The sequence below is a fragment of the Cupressus sempervirens genome, chromosome 7, assembly GCF_028749045.1.
Source record: "Cupressus sempervirens isolate cs-2001-9-10 chromosome 7, ASM2874904v1, whole genome shotgun sequence".
In the NCBI taxonomy this organism is placed as follows: domain Eukaryota; kingdom Viridiplantae; phylum Streptophyta; class Pinopsida; order Cupressales; family Cupressaceae; genus Cupressus; species Cupressus sempervirens.
Genome location: NC_143124.1, coordinates 605786635 through 605810892, shown reverse-complemented (window position 1 = coordinate 605810892; position 24258 = coordinate 605786635). Strand labels below are relative to the sequence as shown.

At 33.8% G+C, this 24258-nt stretch overlaps 1 pseudogene; it reads left to right on the top strand.

The window, feature by feature from the left end:
• The window catches only part of LOC149548181 (universal stress protein PHOS32 pseudogene), a 67318-nt pseudogene extending 43540 nt beyond the window's left edge, over positions 1 to 23778 (top strand).
• Positions 23779 to 24258: the final 480 nt, after the last annotated feature.

Sequence of the window (24258 nt, the reverse complement as noted above, 5' to 3'; positions counted from 1 at the left end):
GATTTTGTTAATAGCTCAGGAATTAGTAAAAATTCTCCATTCTCCATTCTTTTCAGGTGCTAATACAATAGGTATAGCACATGGACTCAAACTTTCTTAGATCAAACCTTTCTACAACAACTCATGCACTTTTCTGTTAAGTTCCTCATCCTATGTAGGTGTCAATCTATATGGTGCTTTATTTGAAAAATTGGCTCCAGGAATTAGATCCATACAAAGACTTATGCTTCTTACTAGAGCTAAACCATTAGGTATATCTTTTGCAACAATCTCTTCATACTTATTTAGAAATTTAGCAATTTCTTCTGGTACTCAACTACCACTATTTACTATTACTCAGTCATTACTAGCTTCTACTACTCAGTCATTATTACCAACACTTGGTCTTCTAGGAATTATAGTAAAAAAAACTTGATTCTTCTTTACTTCCTTTTCAAATTTCTTTCCATTAACCATACAAACTTTTATTGTAGTACAATTGACCTCATCTGGATTTTCAATCAAAGGCAGCAATATTTGCTTCTTCCCATTTACCCAAAGAGTATATTGATTCAATCTTCCATCATGTACAATGTATCTATAATATTGCCAAGGTCTACCCAACAAAATATGACAACAATCCATGCACATAATATCACACAAAACTTCATCGAAGTAATGTCCAATTTTGAACTTCACAAGGCATTGCTCACTTACCAATATCTTATGCTCTTCTTTGATCCATGAAACATGATAAGGTTTGGGATGTTTCAGCCTCCACAATTGCAACTTTGTAACCAACTCTTCTGATGCCAAATTTGCTGAACTTCCACTGTCAATGATCACCTTGCAACATTTTTGAACCATCTTGCATCTTCTTTTGAAAAGACTTCTTGTTAAGACAGGTTCCTCATCACTTCCCTTATAACATAAGATTCTTCTCTAAATCTTTCTGAGAGTTGAACTATCATCAACACATATTTCTAGTGCATGGAATGCTCTTAGAATAGCAATTGGCAATTAACTATCAGCGCAATACTGCTTCTTCAAAATTATCGGCACACCTCTGAAAATAGTGCACCTACATGTTAAAACTAAATTTCTAGCATATGTGTTTTCTTCCCCTTTGTACCAACGTGATGTGTAGATGCTTATTCTTGAGTTTATCTATCATCTCCCTTATTTGGGAAACCTAAAGAAAATCCAAAGTCCCATACTTTTCTTCACTATTTGGAAGTAATTACTAACTTCTATATGGGTTGCCACAAAATCCCCAAGTTTAGTGTACAGTTCCAACAATACCTCCTTGATCTTAAATGCTTTCCTAATATCTTAATTTGATGAAGAATCCTCAAAATTTTCTTAGAATTTCTGAACTATTGATTGCACTAAATTGAGCTTGGTTCTTTACTCATCTTCAAAAATTTCAAGGTAGGTAGCATTGTAATACCTTTCTGCTTTCAAAATTTGTTGTTGAGTTTGATCCCTCAACCTTTGACTATCCTCATGTAATTACTACATAACTATTTCCTAGAGTAGATATCTTCTCTATCCAATCATCAAGCTTGTCCATATCTTTTGTAGTATATACTTCCATAAGTGTATGATACCTTTGACCTTTTATTGATGTCAAATCCTAAAGGTCTTTTGCCTAGGTATGTACCTCATCCATCAACCCAAAATCCTAGTTCACTATGGACACTAATTTATTTGCACTTGAGTGAATATGGTGTAACAAGCCTAAGTTTCCCTATATTATTTGAACACCTTTCTCCTCAAGATTGTCATGTCATTACTGACATGCTCCCAAAAATGAATCTAACTGTACACTCCTCTTTTCCTTTATCTCTAATGCTGCAACAAGAGCAATCTTTGGATTGTCTAGATCTATTAGACCCACAATTCTATGTAGATAGTCTCTCAAAAATTTAGCTTTTTTCCATAGTAGTAGCAACTCAGACTCATCTTTGTCCATGTGTCTAAGCACCTCTTTTATGCCCATAGTGATCTTTACCTTCATAGTATCTACCGTGGACCTTCCTAACATGACCTCCTTGATCTAGTAATCTTGGGGAGTTAGTTCCTTGGTGTCAGTGTGTGGAGGAGGGATAGTTATGTGTGCAAGAAAGTCCTAATCCTTATTCTTCATAATGAAGGCCAGTGGTCATAAATCACTTGTAGGTGGTTCAAGCTTCTTGATGGCTTTTACAATCTCTACCATTCCCTCCTTAGCACTTAAATCTAGCTATCTATTTTGTCAAACCATGACATCCCTCTACATCTAGGCCAGTGTAGTGCCCTTTGGAGACATATGCTTGACTAAAGAGGGGGTTTTCACTGCAAGTCCCTTTCTCTTATCAGTCCTTTGTGGAGTCTTTTCTCATTGAGAAAGATCACTAATTTGAGTTTATGTATCTTCTTAGGATAAGGTCCTAGCCTCGATACCATGAGGATCTTGTTGAGGTTCCTTATTTATTTTCCCCTCCTTTGATACTTCTTTGGATTGCAATTGTTGGGGCTCTTCTTACTCGACTACTTATTCTTCTAATTCTATAATGGGAGGAAATAGCATTGTTGAGCCTTTGTCTAAAAATGACAAATCTTGAGCTGGTGTTGGTGGTAGGCCCATAGGTCCTTGAGGTAGAGGTGGTAATTGGTTCCATTCCTCTCTTAGGGATTAACTTGTGGGAGTATTATGTATCTTTTCACCCACCAGCTCGGTGCCCATTGGCATGAAGTCAAAATCAAAGAGGTTGAAGACATCTGTTTCTTGCCCCTACATATCATCAATTCATTTTTTATGTTCATCCTCTAATGTAGACACCTAAATAGGCCCCTTTTAAGAAGATGGAGGGGTCAAGGTCACGCTTCTTCTTCTTTCCTCTTCCTTCACCCTAGCTAAGCAAGTCCTTTGACTCAAGGGAACATATTCAATCTATTGATCCTCTTCTTCTTTAGCTTCAGCTTTAGGAATTGTCTCGGGCACCTATGGGGGTGGAGTGATTTTATTCTTCAATCTTATCCTTCATGTCCCCACCATAGTGGGATAAATCCTAGCCCTTTTAGGATTTGAGGGGAACATTTCTTCCTCTATACCTATTGGTGGCACCCTCTATTATTCCTCTTCTTTTTGTTCACCCTACACCTATTCTTCCTATGGAGGCAGTTGTGGTTCTAGGTTGGTTTCTTATTCAGGCTCTTGTGCTTCAAGCTCAGCTTGTTCTTTTGTAGAAACCTTCTTCCTTTTATTCTTTCCATTATCTACCCTAAAGTACTCAACCTCCCTCTCATGTTGATATATAGTTTCTAGCCTTACTCGGGATTGAGTAGGGAAGGTTAGTACTATAACTTTTGCACCTTTACCATTCACCAGCTATGTTGTGGCTTGAAGAGTAATAGTTTTAGGAACTAGATCAAGGTTGAAAGGTTTCTTGATCTTGTCCTTTGTTAACTAAATTATGTGCCTGGCTTGGTTATTAATGTTTGTGTTTTCATCTCTTCCTATCTCTGCATTCATAATAGGCATGTCATAAATCTTGTCCCTATTGTATAGAAGATCCAATATGTCTTTTGTGTCTTTCTTGATAGTTAATAGGATCTTCATCTTAAGGGCCTTTTCTTCTAGATATACAGTCATCCTACAATAATCCCTTATTCAGATATCATAGTCATCTATTGCATTCGTCTAGTCATCCTCCAATGCATCTTCATCTACAAACTGCTTCCCTACCAGATGTTGCACCATCCCAATATTGTCAAAGTATGGGTGAGGAGAGTTGTACTCTTCTAAGGAATATTGATCCCATTTTGAATTGAAGGTCATGATGTCTTGCTTCTATTTGAACTTGTGATGGTGATTGGCCATACCCATGTCTTTTTGTGTTGTTTCCTCACTCTTTCATATGTAGATGTGAGTTGCCTAGAAATTTCTAGTAGAATGAGCCTACATGTTTGATACCTCAAGAGTTTCTTTGGGTTAACTTGTGTGCCTACAACCCTGAGGTATGCAAATTTTTTAAACTAAATGTAGTAGGCACCAATCTTTGTGATTTGAGTTTCTACTTATACTAACATTCTTTTATCATAATCACCCTCTATGAATTAGATTATTACAAATATAAAACCATCATTGAATATCTTGACTCCACATGCTACTCTGAGAGATACTTCTTCACCAGTTGTGGATACACCACATAGGAACAAGCATTACCATCTTGCATGCTCCCTTTTTTGTAAAGTCTTGGGTAGTCTATGGTCCTTGCCACTAGTAAGTACACTATTTATGATGTCATATAGAATCTTGGATCGACTTTCATGGCCATGAGCTACTCATGCAGATTATTCCTAAGGATAGTGGCCCAGTCTATTGGCATTTTTATTGTCCTAATGGTATCAATAAAATGGACCATCCATGTGTGAAGATTTCTAGCACTAGGGAGTCCCATTACTCTACTCAAAAGTGAAATTGCATAGCAATTATCATCCTTAATGTATCCTCATGTCCTATCTACTTTTCTAACTTCATGACCTATTGGTGTTCTATCTATTAGGAAGGATGATTGAATCATCTCTTTTGCTTCCTTTTCATTCTCCTGATACCATCTAGGTCATAGGTTATCTTTAGATATTGATCAACTCTTTAAAGATGGAATACTTTCTAAATATTCCTAGGTCATAGGTCTAGGACTATCTCCCCTATGGAACTCTTGACAACCTTTTCCTTAGGCATATAATATTTTTCCAATGTCATAATTAGATATAATAATTGTACTGAAGTTGGATGTGATGATATGTTGACTAAGCCTAATTGCATAAGCATTGACACCATTACAGATCATTATTTTGGCTTATTAAAAATGGTGAGGAAGGCATTCTAGTCAATGTGAAAAATCTCAATGTCTCTGATTTTGGCACGTCCATCTTGAAATCAAGATTTTCTTGGTGCACCTTGATATTTGAAAACTTGTTTGGGAGATATATTTTCAGCCATTGAAGATAATGATGATGTCATTTTATCTACACAAGAGAGGAAACATTAGTCTAAAAAGATTTAAAAAAACCTAGAACAAACCATAACTAATCAAAACCTAGCCAAAATTCACCCAAACTAGTTAGAAATAGTAAATCCCCCCCATAAGTCCTGATATGAAAAAAAGCACACCAGGTACACCCTCATAGGTGTGCTAGGTGCACTAAATGGTATCTCATTGACCATTTAAGTCTAGTTGCACATGTGCACACCTAGGTGAGGTGTACACATGTGCATGTGCACAACTACACACATATGTTGTGGCAATGCAAGGGGAGAATTAATAGTTCCTTATACTTTTAAGTGCACAAGTGGTATGCACATGCACATCTTGATGGGGTGCAGATGTGAACATGCTTATGTGTTTAACAAAGCATGAGAAATGTGTGCATGTGCACACCTTGGGTAGGTGTGCACATGCACACCTTGGGTAGGTGTGCACATGCACACCTTTCCTTAGTTTTAATTTTTCTTAGTTTGGTTAGGTAGAAGGTGTGTACATGCACACCTTAGACTTCTAGTTATTTTTTAGTCTTATGTTTTATTAAGTCCTTTCTTTCTAGGTGATCAAAGGTGTGCACCTGAGCACCTTGAGAAGTGTGCATGTCTACATCTCCAAAGGGAGATGAGTATGTACTTGCACACTAAGCACACCTATGCACCCTCATGAGGTGCACATGTGCCCTAGTGCACATCTTTTCACTAAAACACTTGAAATCTCCAATTTTCCTCTCTATTTATGACACCCTAGATTTCCCATGTGAAAGACTGAGGCTTGGCCTACACTTGTGAAGAGTTCCAAAATGACCCAGGCCCTAGACTAGTGGTCTAGGATACAAAAATTTACTAGGGGGTCCCCATTTCTAGGAGAAATATGGCATACATTGTGAAACCACAATAGGAACAAATAGCAAATATCTTTCCAAAACCATTGGCTAATGATACTTGTTAGTATATTAGAGACATGTGTGGGGTAATTAGACAAATTTCTTTAGAGCAATTAATGCAAATTCTAATATACTCCAAGCATTATCTTACACTTGAAGTGGATTATTGGTGATGCTCCTTTGGGGAGTAGTCACTTTGGGTAGAGTTATTGAGAAGTATTGAGCAATGAATTGTATAATGGTGTCTATTGATACTTGGAATTTTTATAGATTTCTTTGGAGATGATTGAATAATGAGTGAAATTTAGATTCTTAGATTAGCATAATAGAACCTTTTTTTTTTTTTTTCAATGGGGGTGAGTAACACATGAAAAACCTTATATATGAATGGGGGAGAGTGATAGTTTATGAGGGAGAGTAACATCTATGGGGGAGAGTATTCAAAAGAGAAATTTATGTCTATGGGGGGAGTATTCATATTGATGTTTTGTACTAATGGATTTTCATCATATACTTTCATCAATGCCATAGGGGGAGATTATTAGCATGAAAGCTTAGTATTTTCCTTAAGGGGAGATTGTTGGAATGTTTGGGGAGATGATTGATTACTTATGAGTGGAATTCATGACTTATTTTTTCATTGATGTTAACTTATATGTATTTTGGTTGTGATAGTCATAGTTGTAAAGGAAATTTTGTTCAACAAGGTCCAAGTATAGAGAATTAAGTTATGCAGGATTACATATGTATTCATAGATATGTCTAGATGCTATATCCATGTTCATGTAAAGCTATGTGAGGGGTTTCATGGGAAGGAAATAATTACTCATAAATTAATTTATTTTTTGAGTAAGATGGAATTTAATTGAGTAGACTTTGGTATTGATTGAAGGCATGTTTGTAATGATGCATTCAATGTAGTAGATTCTAGAGTTCACTTGGTGAAGGGCATTGAAGGATAATATGTGATTTATTCATTATTAGCTGACTTTTTGGCTATATTCTTTTGGGATTTGTAAATATAATGTAATGTATACTATAATACCTTAATGAGGCCCTATATTATTAATTGTATATTGGGGAATACTAAGGGCTAACTCAATTAGTGATTAGGAAAATGTATAAAGGAAAGGTTGTTTCCTTGGTAAGTGGCATTGTGGTTGTAATTGATGTATTGATGCTAAGGATGTAAACTAATGAGAGAAGAGCATATGATGATGATGAGATTAGTTTGGGAACTTCAAAAGAACTATTTTGGAAAAGGATTTTTTGTATTGATTAGTTCACACTTGGATATTTTATCCTAGAGATCTATTTGTGTAATAGTTTTGAAGCAATCCGGATAGTGCATTCAACTTAATTATTATCATCTCCTAATAGGGTTGGAACAACTCCTAACAATGTTGGAATATTCTATCAATGATTTAAATTCTCCTAGAAGGCACTCACATGTACTTATTGAATGTAATTAAATCTTGATAGTGTCATTTCCTTTTACAAGGAATCTTTATATTAGTACATCATCTTGTGGAAATCATTCCCACTAGGGTTTCTCCTCTAATCAAGGGTTTTTCATAGTTGGAAAATCTTTTTTTTTTGCATGTTTCTTGTCTTATGGTTATTGCATACATTGGTTATTGGAATTAGATTTGATAAGATTAATTTAAGTTTTAATTGGCACACAATTGATTCACCCCCGCCACACCCCCCCTCCCCCCACCCCCCTCACCCAAGAGTTGTGTGGGTGGACTTTGGTTTCTAATAGTACCAACATCAATCTCTTCTCTATTCTAATTATCCAAACCTTCAATCTCACATCATATCATCACATAAATGATACATGGATGATCACAATCTATGAGAACTCCCTTATACACTTAGAAATAATAAGTTAGGTCATCCTATTAGAGATTTCCTAATGAATAATTAATTACATAGAACCTCACTAAGGCTTACATACCTTCTTAAGAATCATTTTAATTATTAAATTAAGGTTCCCATAAGTTACACTAAAATTAACATATTATACAATAACAATCAATACATTTCTTCATACCATTGAAGTGCTACTAAAACATGTCACATGTTTCATTTTAGTGACATTTCTAGAATAATTTTTTAGCCTTATGTTATCATGAACATCTTTTCAACCATGATCCAAGATCATTGATTTTGATTCCATTTTGCATATAAAATATATCCAATATTTTGTCAACTATCTCAGACACTATTTCCTATATAATGGTCTATTATCAATATTTAAAAAATAGTCTATAACTCATCTAATACTCAAAATAAACTCAAGTGAACATAGATATGATATCTATACCCATCAAAGAACATAATCTAAAGCTCAAATAGATTTTTTTTTCTATGCCAACTTTTCTGTACCAATAATGTCTTGTGATGATCACATAAGCATATGGTGTCATCAATGACACAACCTATCATCAATAGAATACATAACCGACATAACCAAGTGCTAGCAAAACATGTATTCCTAACATCGTGATCATTGAGTACTTGAGGCATGAAACATTTATCATGCATGTTATCCTTGAATGCTTTTTTATTGTGTGATTGTGGTTACTTTTCTATCCCCATGAGCACGATAGGGTGGACCTATAGATTCCACATGGTTAAGAGGTGTTTCTACCTATACCATTGTTAGGGATCAAAGTACAGAGAAAGTATTCCTCTACCTTCATGATTAGAGCTTGATGCTCAGTTGGTTCTTTGATCTTCTCTGGATGTGTGATTTACTTGATGTATATGTAGTTACTTGATGCACTTGTTATATATTTGATGTTATATTATTGTAATCATGGATTAGAATTGTTTTGACATGATAATGTGTGAGATGATATTTCTTGTTGTAGTTTTATGTGTTGGTGATATTGAGTGTCTATCTTCCTGACACACATGTTTCTAGTACTTCTCGGTGTGGAGGTTTTACTTATGTTTTGGTTTTGACTAGCATCTTAACTTTGAGTAGGGTAATTTATCTTATCTCTTTAGTGCACCAAATCATATGATGAAACACTAGATAGTGTTCCATCATGCCCAATTGTGAGTTTTATAGTACACAATTCAAAGTTGTATCGTACAATATTGGAGTTCATCGAACACCATTCAAAGTTGTATGATATTAAAAAAATAGTTGAATAATGTGTTTTTGACTAGTTTATTGCATACCTTGTGAGGTTACATCATATGATATTATGAGAGAATTATCTTACCTAAAACAATGAGTAAATTCTACCTAACTTTTTTGGAGGTTGTGACTTGGTGTTTTAAAAACCCATTTGGGAGTTGCATCTCACCAAACTAGAATATATCATGTATCATTCATTTTGGGATTTTTTGAAATGTTGTCTCTTCCCTTTTATGTTTTAGATTGGTAAATGAACTTGTATGTGTAATCATGTAGTAATTTATATTTGGGTTTTAAAATGAATCTCACATCTAATGTTAATACGACTAATGGAATGGGCATTGTTGTTTTAATCACCTAAATGGAAAAGTACATGTTTGTAAGTAATACAATGCTTGAAGATATTTGGTTAGTTGGTTAACTCTTTTGTTGTGATATTTATGATTTTTTTATGTATGAATTTATCTTTTTTTAACAAAAAAATATGTTAGTTTTTATTTTTATCATTATTTCCAATGATTCCCAGGACAAGGCATTAAACATAAAATATAATCTATATAAACCTCTAATATATATCAACAACATACTCCAATCACAAGAAAAAATAGAATATAGTATGTCAAACTAATCATTAGAGTAGTGACACTTATTCATATTCATGACTATACATTTGAAACCTTCTCCAAAAATATGAATACAACTCAATACATTTTCATACACTTTATGTAATCATCTTGATTGATCTTTATATATCTATGACAACTTATATGTACACAACTCTCATTGCACCTCTTTGAAACATGTAGGAACACTAAAAATACACTCCTTTTAGTCTATAAATCAATTAAAACAAGCTTGACATCAATGACTACCAAATATACATATTTGTAAAAATGTAAGTGAAAAAAATATTCAATACTAAAACTAGTTTCTAGAAGTGGATAATAATAGCTTTCAGAATGTCTAGTATCTTTGGAACTTTTGTGAAAATCATGAACTATGTGCTTAGGCCATTAAATGGAAGAAAATTCATAATTCATTTCAATGTCAATTTGATTTTAATAGAAATGTGTAAGAATATTCAAGACACTATTTGTGATAAACTATCGAAGGTAACAAAATAAGTTCCTACACTAATTGAGATGAGGGCAATGTAAATTTTTTGAGAATTTACAACAATAATTAGAAATGAGTCAAAATAAGTATAATTTCATTAATGTCACTACACGATTATATACATGAGGGAAACAATTTTTGAGATAGAGATAAACATTCCAAAAGTCTTCCAATATATTGTTCAAAAATAAAGAAGATTACAATATTTTTATAGATAAATCATTCACAATAGTATGGCTAATAAAATAGTTAAAGGTAGCTAAAAACTATCAAAATATCTATAAAAAAATTACTCCAATAAAAAATCATAATAAAACATTCTCATAAAATAATATTTCCTTATATGACAAGGAAATCCATTGTAATGTTCAATCAAACCTATGCCCTATAGATGAATGACCTAGATTTAGATTCTCTAGCAGAGTTAAATCTCCTCTTGGAATCGGATTCATCATGGTTATTATTTCTCTATAATTTTTCCAAATATATTAAATGGATATTTAGGACCTTTGAACAACCTATGGATGCATTCCTCGTTATCTCTTTTGAAAGAAAAAGACCCACAACAAATTCAAATTTTAAGATGAAATTACTCCCAATAGCCATAATAAGAGAGTCCCTCAAATAAAGAAAAATAAATAACCCATAAATGTATTGAATGTTTCCACGTGGTCTATAATTCATCCACCATTTTTCCTTACCAAGGAATATGATTTTTTCTTTAAGGGAATCTAACTTACTAAATATTTGGCTTGATATATCCACCAAGTTTCTTTTATAGGTTCCTCACAAAGGTCTCTTCATGGACATTGATTAAAATAGAGAGTACACCAACATCATCCCACAAATATCAATCAATTAATTGATCCCACATCTTTGCATTTCACATTTCAAAAATGATGTGCAAACAAATATCTACCTCTATTATCCTTTGTTGACCATGCATTTGAAGATTTTTACAAGAAGAAAATAAAGTTTATTTTGCACAAGCTCCAACTCAAAATTGAATTAGTTCAAAGAACCCACCAACAACTCACAATTGAAACCTTAAATGATTAATATACGATAACACCTATAAGGAAGCTAAGGTATACAAATAACTTCTAAAACTAATCTCAAAACTTCCTAATATTTCCAAAAGTTACCAAAAATAAACATAAATAAATGAAAAAATATTATTCATACCAGAACACAATTTTTAATGTGGAGAAAGCCCTTTTGAGAGGACCCACAATCCAAAAGTCGCCTAATATAATTCTTAAAAATCAACAATATTATAATATAATTACAAATAAATATTTCATGTGAGCAACACCAACCAAAGATCTAAAAGTAACTCAACTACTAAAATCTCATATAATCTAATCTAATACATGACAATAATACAATGACCTAATTAAATAAGGTTACCTTCTAGGGTAAGTAAAACCAACATAATCTCTATCATAAGATTTATAACTAAACCGTGAATAGTTAGGGGCATGTGACTATAAAACCCCACAAAGGGGCACCCATTGTACATTATCAAACTCAAATGTATGGTGGAAATGTCAACATTATAGAAAGGATAAGGCCCACTTTCCAAGAATTTACAAGTCATGTTTGATATACTTAGATGGAAATATGATTTGTAAATCTTGAAAAGAGTGGGAATTTTATAGATAAGTTGTTTATCCTAAAAAATATGATTTTTAGTATATAAAGTGAGTGTGGAAAAATGAAAGATGAAGACCATACTTGAATCAGATAACTATTAAACCATAATGGAGGTAATATTTTTAATGGGTTAATAAAAAATTATAATAGAATCATTATAAATATTATTGCAATAATTACTCCATTTATTATTCAAATGGAATTTAAAAAAGTGGTAGGACAATTATGATAAATAATTGAATGGTATTGTTCAAAAGTTGAAATAATGTGGCCTTTTTACTACACTAGGAATTTATTTTTATTGGCAAATAATCAATTATTGATATTTATACCAATTCTCAAGCCAATTTATCCTAGTATACAAATATTTATGTATGTATTTCAACATGTGAGTAGAAGATCAATGATGATTTTTTTTTTAAAGTAGGAGACATCACTTGCTTGTGTAAATGACAAATGATATAATCAATATTGTAGAGTTGAAAATGGGTAGTTGATCTATATTCAAAAAAACTATTGGTGCTCTCAACAATCTTGTTATTGCAAGTAGAGAGTTCTATGATAACTACCTATTGTATGATGAGTACTAATTTAAGTATTTCTAGATTATATTCTTGTGATTGGGGCTAAATATTGGATATCGAACCTACAATATTGATAAAAATCTAACTACAAAAGATTTATTAATAATAATTAATATAAAATCCCTAATATTAAAAAGGAAGAAAGACAATATAATTCATAAACAATACTAAATAAAATTAATGAAATTAGATGTAAACACAAAATGATAAGTCCTTGTTATTATCCTCCTTGATGCAATAAAAGTTTCTCAAATTAAGCTCAATTCAGATAACATAAGGACTAAAAGCATAAATATGGTTTCAAAATATGTGAATTATATCTCATTATATAAAAAAATTGGACTTTAATCACAATTCCATAGCTAGGGGGACTAGCCAACTATGATAAAAGAGTTGAACTCAAATTTTTATGTATCAAGTGAATAGATTAATTTGTTAACCTATCTGATTGGAGAGTGAACTAAGTTGGTTAGAAAAATGAATAGATTGATTGGTCTATTAATAAAATAAATTGATCAAAGGACATAATAGATGAATTGGTGATTGAATAGATTGATTAAAATATTAAAATTATTGAATAGTCAAAAAAGGTGATTGAGGAGTTAGAAAATGTGTTTGATTAGTAAATGAAAAATTAATATTAGTCACAACTGGAAGAATAAATACAATTAAATAGTTTTATTTAATTGCACATGTGAATTTTAAATAAATAAATAAAACTAATTTATATATGAGAAGAATAATTAGGCAATTAAATATGTTGAAATTTATTTAATATTATGAAGAAATGATAAATTAAATGTAATTATAACATAAGTGTAATAATAAAGTGAATATTTAATTAAATAATATAATTATTTAATTGATTATAAAAGCATAGGTAATAGTTTAACAATGATAATTATCTTATTAATTTATAGAAGAATGATTGATGAGGGTTAACTAGACTTTAACAATTACAAAATTGATTAAAATTATTTAATTATGGAATTGAGGAGAAATAATAATTTAGATTTAGAATATAGTACAAAGACACAAATAAATTAAATAATAATGATTATTTAATCAGCTAAGTGGAATATAAATAAAATCATCACATAGCAACAACATGTCATTTTTAAATAAAATTATTGCTTAGGAGCAACATGTCAATATTTGTTTTAAGTTTTGGGGGGAGGGGGGGACAAGTATCTAAGTTTTGCAACTTCCCTACTCTTTGATGGTTTAAATTTGGCCATGGCTTCCATTGCCCATGAGCGTGCATTATTTTATAATTTGAGATCCCCTATTTGTTCAAATATTCTCTTGGTGTTGACCTATAACCTTTGGTCCCAAGGAGAAGTGGAAAAATTTTTCCTGACTCCCACATTATCCAGGAGTGGGATTGACTCTATGCAAGCACATGGTAATTTACTTCCACCAAATATTTTTGGAGATGACTTAGCATTCCTTAACACCTCCTCCAAGGTGTGTGAGTCCCAAAAGGAACACTCTAAAGAAGCTTCAGTTGTGGGCAAGTGAAATGATGTCCTAGTGAGGAGGTTGAACATGAAAATTTCTAGGATACAGATGGACTAGAGGTCATTCTTCTAGATGAGGTGGTGGACAATATTTCCTCATCTCTCCATTTATTCTTGGTTGGATGCTTTATTTCATTTAGACCATTAGTTGACATGGTTTGAAAGTGGTGTAGAAAAAAGTGGAAAATGAAAGGGAGTGTTTGTGCATTGGCTATGTTGTGTGGCCTCTTCTTTTTTAAATTTACTACTATTGAATATTTGGCATTTGTCCTCTCTTGTTCTTGGACTTATGGGAAGCACAATATAGCTATGGCTAACTGGCATCTTGGGTTTGATCAAAAAATGAAAATTTGTTTCCCCTCCTTGATTTGGTTAAGGTTGTCTAGCCTTCCCTTGAAATTCTTGGATGCATTTTTTTTAGGTAGATAGGAAACTCATATGGCCACTATGTATCAATGGATATTATTACTCTACATAAATATAGGCTTGTATAAGATATATTTTTTGTCAATTATGTTTTAGATTATGGTAAAAGTAGGTTTTGAAGGGACCCCGAAACCCTTTAACAACTAGAGAAAAGATAAAGCAATAAAAACACCAGGACAGAAGTGCTGAAACTAACCACAAAATTAGGTTTTACAGGGACCTGAAACCACAAACATAGTCCAAAAAAAGAGCACCCAAGTTTTACAGGGACCTGGAACCACTAAAATAGTTTAGACCAAAAACAAGTAAATAAGACCAAAAACTAGTACCAAGTACCACATCCAGAAAGTAGGACCAGAACAGGACAAAACCAAAGAACAAAAACCCAAGGTAACTATTGCAGCTCCGTAATTATCTTGACAACCTCTTTACCAATCACAACAGTATCCTGGATGGAATCAGTAGCTGAAGCAACAACATCTTTCATGGCTTTCTTCCTTAAGCTCTGCCTTGTTCTTTTGCTTGGACCCTCAGGAGATATAATTTCTTCATTGACTCTTTTGGCAAGGCTCGCAGTAGCAGCACAGATACTAGATGTGACCTATCCCATCCTTGTTCCACTTTTCTTGATAAGCATTCTGAGATTTTTCTCATAGTTTTTGAGTTTACTAGGGATATCTCCCATTTTCTCTTCCAAATGGATGATTTTGGCACGATCAATATCCTAGATGTGTTGCAGAGTTTCCACATTCTTCTTCAGCCCCATCAATTCATTACAAATCCAAGAATCAACATGGAGAATGGAGTCAGCTTTGAGCTTAGTAGAATGTAGGAAGGAAATCTTGGTTTCCCTCTTTGGAGAATTAGGGGTACCATCTACAAACTCATGAGGAGGGGAGCTAACCATATCTACATGTTCCTTCCTATCCCTATGTTCCTCCTCCCTAGTCTCAATAGGATTCTCATTCTAAACAAGGTCCTCCTTGTCATGACCTCCAGTCTCTATAGTAGGTAAGGTAGGTTTAACCATTTGATCCTCCTCTCTCACCTCAATAGGATTCACAATAAGAATATCTTTGTCTTTAACCCCTCCACCAGAAACAGTCTGAATGTCCTCCTTCTCATTATTGCTCTATTCTGAATTTCCTTCACTTATGTCTTTCTCGTTCTGTTTCTCAATTTTTCCTTTGGTCTTCGGATATCCTTACAAATTTGAGCTAAAATCCCCAACATCCATACCATCCTCTTCCTCACAGATATCATTCTCTGAGCTAACAATATTCTTAGACTCAAAGACCTCTTCCACAACTTGTTTCAGAGTATTAGAGGGTTTACGTTTGGGGTCCTTTTCTTTTCCTTTTACACTACTCTCCTTCTTAATGTTTTTTGAGTGAGAACCCTTATGTTTTTTAGTTTTTGTTAATTATGTTGTGAAAAAACCCCTCACTAATTTTGTCACTCTCAACATGAAATGGGGGAAGGAGTCCCAGACCATTATGTATGAGAATGTTGATTTGTTCTACCAGAGATGCTATAAGTATGGCCATGTGGTGACATATTGTAATGTCTCTCAACCCAAGGAAAAAGAGAAAGTGAGGTCCCAAAGTATTGTCAAGAAAAATATTCTAGATGGTGAGTCCTCATCCATCCCTCCTCTCCAAATGCCAGTTTAGGGTGTTGAAGCAATCTGTAATTCCTAGGAAAAAGAGAATAAGGAAAATAGTCCTAGGAGTTCAGGTAGAAATCCCAAGGAAGGTGATAATACAAAGGGTGAGTACACTTTCTTGGAGGGCTTTAATGATATGTTGAACACCCAAAAAAAATCCCACAACTTGTGCTACCGGATGTTGGCTATGTGCTCAAGGAGGTTGCAATCCTGACCATTGTGATTCCTATCCCCGTTGAGAATCCTTGTGATAAAATTACTAAAATTACTAAAAAGGATGATTTTGAAATTAGTTAAACTGAAGAAATTATTTTTTGACGGTAACTCCTACCCTTCCATCCCCAATCTTGGGATTGTGTATGTTGCATCTTTAATGATCATGATCGGGATACTAATGGAGGCAAATAAGGTGATGGGTTTCTCATCAAAGCATTATTTGGCCCCTTCCTCCCCTATTTGAATTGATACTAGAAAAGGAAGATTCCTATAAAATGGATGAGTAGTAGTAAGAAGGTCGATGTTTGTAATGATTTCAAGCTAGGAAGATCATTAAGAAGAAGTACAAGAACAAAAAAAATAGCTAGGGAAATTGCAAGTGGGAGGCAATTGACTCTAGAGGACTCTTATAAAGGTAAAAAAATAAAGTTTCTCTCTTAGAACATGAGAGGGTTGAAAAACCTTAAAAAAAAATATGTGCTTAAATAGATTATCTTTAATATGAAGGATGATTTGCAACTAATTCAATAAGTTAAAATGGCATCCTCTTGTTGCTCCAATTTGGCTGGTAAGATTTGGCATGTACTAAATTATTCTATAGTGAAGTTGATAGTGCTTTGGAAGGTGTGGCTACTCTTTGGGATCTTTTGGTTATCTAAAGGAGCATTATTCTTCTTTCTTAGAATCGTACTGCCACTTCCCTAACTACAAAAACATGTCTTGTTATCTTTTTAATATTTATGCCCCTAACATGAACACAAGGATAGTGGTGATTTGGAATGAGATCTTTGATTTTATAAAAAATAATACGTGGATTAACTTCATGTGTATGAGAGATTTCAACACCCCTCTATTTCCCTCTAAAAATTTGGGAGGAGTGATTGATGGATTTCACTAACATGTGTGACTTGGCTGAATTTGTAAATGACAATGATTTTCAAGATGGGGAGCTTCAAGGGGCCCCATTTACCAGGTCTAATAATAGAAATGGTTATAACCTTATTCAGGCCAAATTGGATAGATTATTGGTATCTATTGACTAGTAGCAACTATTCTTCTACTTTATCCACCCTTCCTAATATTGTGTTTGATCATTCAACTATTATCTTTAACTAGTCGGATGGTTTGTATTGTGGTTCCAAGAAATTTCATTATGAAATTATGTAGCATTCTCATCTTGATTTTAGTAATTGTATGCATGAGTGGTGGAGTATTGTTGTTGAAGGAATGATATTGAACAAGTTGTTTAAAGACTTGAGAATGTAAGGAAAGAAGATATTTCTTGGAGCAAGATTTCATTTGGAGAAATATTCAAAAAGAAAGTTCAAATTGAGGAGAAAATTAAGTAACTAAGTCAAGATATGATTAGTGGTGAAGACACTATTGAGACTCATAAGGAGGAAGAGTAGTAGAGGAGAAAATGGAAGGAGATTATTACTAGAGGGGAAGTATATAGGAAGAAAAAATCAAGAGTCCAATGACTTTTAGAGGGGGATGAGAACACTTCTTTCTTCCATAGATTGGTCTCAAAGCATAAGAAGAGGAATACTACCACTTCCTTGATGGATGACAATAATAACCAATTGAAGGATCAGGAAGAGATCAAGAGGTGGGATGCTCAATTTTTCTATAAGGTTTATGCTAGCCCAAATAGGTTAATTGAAACTAACATTGGGGATCGACATATTAAATTCTTTCCTAGAGTTCTTGGTGCTAAAGATAAAAATGGCATTGTTGGCCCTATCACAGAGGAGGAGGCTAGGAATGCAGTATTTTTCATAAAAGCCTATAAAGCTCCAAGTCTACATGGTTTTCCATAACTTTAAGGAACTTTTTAGTTTGAATTTGACAAGAGCTACTAGGGACTTCTTCAGAGAAAATAAACTTCTAATAAATATAAATAACACATAGATTGTGCTTGTTCCCAAAAATTTTTAACCTAAAATCCTCTCTTCTTTTAGGCCTATTAGTCTTTGCAACCCTTCTTACAAAGTTTTTTCTGAGGTTCTATATAACATTATTTATTTGTATTAGGATAATTTCATTAGGCCTCCACATAATGGATTTGTCTCAGGAAGGAAGATTCTTGATGCTTCTCTAAGTACTCATGAAGTTATTCACTCTATGGATAAGAGTAGAAACCCAAGTATGACTTTGAAATTTGACATTTCAAAGGCATATGATAAGGTTAATTGGTTCTATCTCTACAAGGTATTAAATGGGATTGGATTCAATAATAAAGTGTTTAGAATGATCAAGATGGTGGTGGAATTTGTGAGCTACTCAGTCCTTGTTAATAGTATACCTTGGGGATTCTATATGGAATGACAGTGATTGAGACAGGATGATCCCTTCTCCCCCTACCTTTTCATAATGGTGGCAGAATTGTTAAGGAGATATTTCACTTATCTTGCTAGATCCATTTTAATTAAAGTGATTAGAGAACCCACCTCCCTTCCTCATAAGATTATCCAACAATTTTTGGATGGCACCTTCATTTTTGGCTCCTCCTTGGTGATGGAATTTTGGAATTGGAGAAATTTGTTGGATGGTTATGCTTCCACTTCTATCTAATAGATTAATTATGATAACAAGAATAATTTCTTTTTTTAATACTGACCTCAATTTGGAATGAAGAATTATTCTTGTGATTGGGTGTCAATCTTCTAGTCTTCTAAACACTTACCTTGGTCTCCCCCTTATGGTGAAGGAAATCTCTACCCAATTCTAGAACACCATCCCTGATAGAAGGAAAAAAGAAATTAGTTGGGTGGAAAGGGAAAGTTCTAAGTAGTGTAGGTAAACTCCAAATTTTTTTTGTCTCTCTATAGGGAGTGCCTATTTAATTCCTCTACTTATTCCAAATCTCCTATGGCATGGTGAAAAACCTTGAGAAAATACAAAGAAATTTTCTTTGGATTGGTACTAAGGAAAAGAACATGATTATCTTAGTGAATTGGGACATGGTGTGAAATCCTAAGGACAAGGGAGAGCTAGGGATCAAAAGTATCACTAACATGAATAGAGATCTTATTGCTAAAATTGGTTGGTGTCTTGCTAATAATTTTTTGGTCATGAGATATTATGAAAGAAAATTATCTTAATAACACTCATTTTGTTTACTGTTTATGTGACAACGACCAGCCCTCAAACTTTTAAGTTTGGAGAAATTTGATCAAAAATAAAAACCTCCTAAGGAAGGTCTAATGTGGATGCTGGAAAAAGGAACTAGAGTCAAATTTTAGGAGGAAAAATAGCTTGGAGGGGAGCCATTAATGATGAGAAAAATTTCCTAGCTCATGATTAGCTTGAAATTACACTTTGGAGAGATGGTTAGTGGCTATTTTACCCCAGGAGGAAGTGGAGAAATATTTTGGATGGTTTTATGCTCTATCATTTGGAACCACTTGTTGTGGAATTACAAATTATCTTAGAGGATAATATAAGTATGAAATTCCCTAAGGAGGATACCTTTGTGTGGGGAAAACATGTTTATGGGAAATTTACAATTAAATCAACATATTCACTTCTATTCTAGAATAATATGATCCCCCAATGGTAGAAAAATGTTTAGATGGTCAATTGATCCTCAAAATAAACTTCTTTTGGTAGGCCATCCTGCATGGTGATATTCCAACTAACGAAAACTTAAGGAAAAGGGATTTCTAGATTTCTAATAGATGTTATCTTAGAAATGTTGAGGAAGAGGGAATTAACTACACATTTCTCTCTTGTCCATTTGCTAGGGAAGGGTGGATGTTGGTCCTTCAAAAAATTCTCTCATTGGTTTTTACAACTTACAGAAATTTATCCTAAATTGGGATTTCCCATTTATCCACCCCCTTATCAAATTACTCTAGAAAATGACACTGCAAGATATTTGTTGGGAATTTAGAAAGAGAGAAACAACTAGGTCTTCAAGCAGGAAGTTATGTTGGATGATGTGATTTACTCTATTTTTGCTATTCTATTAAAAGAGAATTTAGCTATCAATAAATGGAAAAATCCCCCCAAAACCCCTTCTATTATTGACCAAAAAATTTATTTAGCTTGGAACCTCTAGAACTCCTTTAAAGTTTTGATCATCTCTAAAACTTTAACTAGGCTGAATATAAAATGGTTACCCCCTCCCTAGTCCTTTTTGAAACTCAACTCTGATGGTGATGCAAGAGGACATTGTGTTGTGAGTGGAGGAGTGATAAAAAATGTTGTTGGTATTCCACCTATCTTATATGTGGGGAATTTTGGCCCCATGTCTAACAATGTGCAAGAGGCCTTAGCTTTGCATTGTCTCATGAAATGGGTTGTTAATATGGGTTGGAAACACCTTTTTTTAGGGGGGTTCTAGAATAATTGTAGAAATGGGTAGAGGAAATATGGATGCTCCTTTATTGCCTAGAAAGATACATCTTACAATAAACTTATAGATAGAGAAATTTTGTGGTAGATTCATTGGCTAGTTTGGGCTTGCAATTACATGGAATTAGATGTTGGCACAAGATGGCCTTTCTACCAAATCATACCCAATCCCTTATTGAAAGGGAACAACGTTATATACATAGGAAATTATGGTTCCCTGGTTTCCATGGAAGTCTCATTGGATTTTAAAGGTGGTGATAAATTTCAAATGGTGTGCCTTTGCTAATTAAACTTAAAATTTAATTGCCATTATGAAAAGATGGAGTCCTGCAACAAATGGTAATGTGGCTTTTTATTATTATTTATTGTTTTTTAGTCACTAAGTCTAAAAATATTATGGAGACAGTCTTCATCAATCATGTCAAAGAGAGATCATACTTCAACATTTATTTCCTTTCTCTCCTTCTCTTGGCACAGATTAATGCTTACATTTTTTTGAGAAAAATATAGATGATATTGAATGTAGTGACTATTGCTCAAACATGGCATTGAGTTGGAATTTGAGAAGGTATTTTATACCACCCCCAGTAATAATTATAAAGATTTGAAAGCCCTTTCTAGTACTAAACACAAAATTATTGGATTATCTATGATTTTCTATCTCTGCAATAAGGGTTTCTATGAAGAGGGATTTCTATCTTCTATCAACATGGAATGTTTGGAGGGTTCTACGAAAGAGTTGGAGATGGGAGGTGGCATGGTGCGGTTTGAGCCTTGGAAAATTGAGAATTACATGTGAAAAAACCCTTGCATCTAGATAGAAATTAATGAGTTTGGATTTCTCCCTTTCAAGGAGTTGATGGAGAGGCATGATGAAAAATTCTCTAGCCACTTCATCTATTCTTGGAATGATAGGAAGGTTACCATAAATGACATTAATTTCTAAGTCAATGAGGAGGTTATTGCCATAGTCACTAGTTTATTTATTGAAGGTGAGAAGTGGTAGAAAGTGACCAAGGTCTTGAGTGAAACCAGTCTAAATAGATTTTTTGAGAAAGATGAAGCCCTTGTTAGATGCAAAGGTGGGTTCAATTGGGATCTTCTTATAGAGACATAAGGAAAGGTATGTCTCTTGACAATGAAGTATCTCACCCTTGAAGGTAGGTTTGGTGTTTTTATTATTTAAACTCCCCCTTGTTAAACTCATACTAGGAAAGAGGATCCCCAATGGAGATATCCTAGCCCCCAACAATTAACCACACAACATAAACACAATACAAGATACAATATTTGATACCAAATTCAAATCTTTGTTATTAAAACAATTGATTACATGCAATGTGTTGAGTTGTAAGGCCTTCTCAATTACAACCAAATACAAAGCAAGTAATAGTTCTCCAAGATCTCTCAAGATCTAACCATAACCCTAGATAGTACATTTATGTAACACAACAAAACTCTGGTAGAAACCTCTAGTAAGATCAATACTTGTACTCGCAATCCACCAAGCAATCTCCTTATTTCTCAAGTTGTGGCTACTAGCTCTTCTCAACTACTACATGTTGAACTGAATAATTGTTTCAAGACTCCACAAGACCCTCTACTTATAACCAACTAAGCCACAACTTGTCCTAGAATTTTAAAAATTAAATAAACTCTTATATTAAATACATATTTAAGCCACAAGTTGGCCTACAATAGATATTAAATACCAAATGTCTTAGAACAATTACAATAGCCATTAAATATGCATAGGACAAATAAAAAAGTCCTACATAGCCCCACACAAAATCCCACATTTGCTCCATATCACAATCACATGCTATGCACATTAAATGCACCAAGTTGGTTGATCACCTTTGCAAGAATTCCATTCAACAAACCAAACTATCAAGTGTCAAAAAATACCACCAAGTGTGATTGAGATGCTACAAGAATTTTTGAGTTCCTCACATGCCAAGAAATAGAGTATACATTGAGAAAAAATATATGTTGATCTCCTTTAGTGCCCAATTTCCTCGTCCAACACTAGACCTAGTAACGATCAAGCACCACTCATTTGGTGACTGATTCCACAACCCCATTTTCAAAATCCCTCCAACATGAAAGATTGCTAACTATTTTATGATGCCCCTACATTAGACACCCTAGGTGAAAAAATATATTCTTAGTAGCTAGAAAAAAATCTTCTAAGATTCAACACATAAATACCAAACTAGTTCTTCACATACATATCATCCAAGTTTTCAACTTGAACACTCTTTCCCTTGTTCCACTTCTACCAATCCTTTCCAGCAACAAGTAATTATTTTCTCTTCTTCTTCACATCCATCCTTGGTGTTCCAAAGGTTTATTTTCCATGTTGATCTCTAACCACTAGTACATTTGACCCCATTTTTAGACCAAAATTTTTGACCATCTATTAAAATGGGGTCAAATTCGTCAGAATATGCAAGGAAATACATCTTTTTTTTAAATCCATGCCCGTGTTGGTCAAAATTTCAACCAACATGGGCTTCATGATGTTAAAATAAAAAAAGTTATATTTTGTGTGAAGATAAATGTGCACTTGTTGAGTGGGAAAAGGAAAAGGTCTTTGCAGTGTGAAGGCAGTAGGCATTGGCGTCAATTGGGGCACCATATCAACACATAGACTCCCTCCTATTATCTACAGCCCAGTGACAATGTGATTTTGGTTCATGTGTGCCCTACAATTGTCCTTTACAATGTTGATTGAGGTTCCATTGATCTCTCTATTGAGGGCAAACATACAAATGAGGAGTCGCAGTGAAAGCTCGAAGACGACTTTGACAATTTCACATCTACTAAGGCCACTAATCTGGCACAACCCCTTGTGGATGCCCATATTCCTTTTAAGATCCACATCATCAAGGATCAAAATATGAAGGAGTATCTCTATTTGGAGGTCAAGAGGATTGGCCTCAGTGTAGTTATAATAGGGAGTCAAGGATTTGGGGCTTCCAGGAGGAACTCAAAGGGTAGGCTTGGTAGCATCAGCAACTATTGTGTTCACCACTACGTCTATCCTATTGTAGTTATCGGGTATCCTGATGAGGAGAAGGAGTGTAATCTTTCTAAAGTGTAGCTTGTCAAGCTATTGAAGGATTTCAAGTTGGAGATGAGGTTGTGCCTAAGGAGGATGAGGTAGATGAAGTTCATTCATAGGTAGGTTTCTAGCTTTTTAGCTTTGAAATTTTGTGCTTTTGATTAAGTGTGTTGTTTTGTATTGTGATTTGTGTGGAGTTGACTTTGTGTGTAAGGTTTTGTATTAGATAAGTTAAAGAGTGGGCTTTTTATTTTGTTGTTTTTCCAATAATTATTTATAAATTCTGGTGCCTTTGGTACAAGTTAGGGTTTTAGTGTTGTTGTTTTAGGGCTCTTGGAGATGTTTTGGTTTAAGTTAGGGGTTTTGAGAGGTTGGTTTTGTGGTAGGGTTTATGGTGATTGTTTTTGGCATAGGGTTGTATGCTTTATAGGTTTGGATGAATGCCATGCTATCATGTACGTTGTAAATAGGATTGGTTAGATTTAGAATCAGTTTGGATCAGGTAAAGTACAATGGGTATAATTTTTTTTGGTCTGAATCATGAAAAACATGGTGTATGTTTCATGCAATGGATACAATTTTTTAAAAAACTTGCAAAG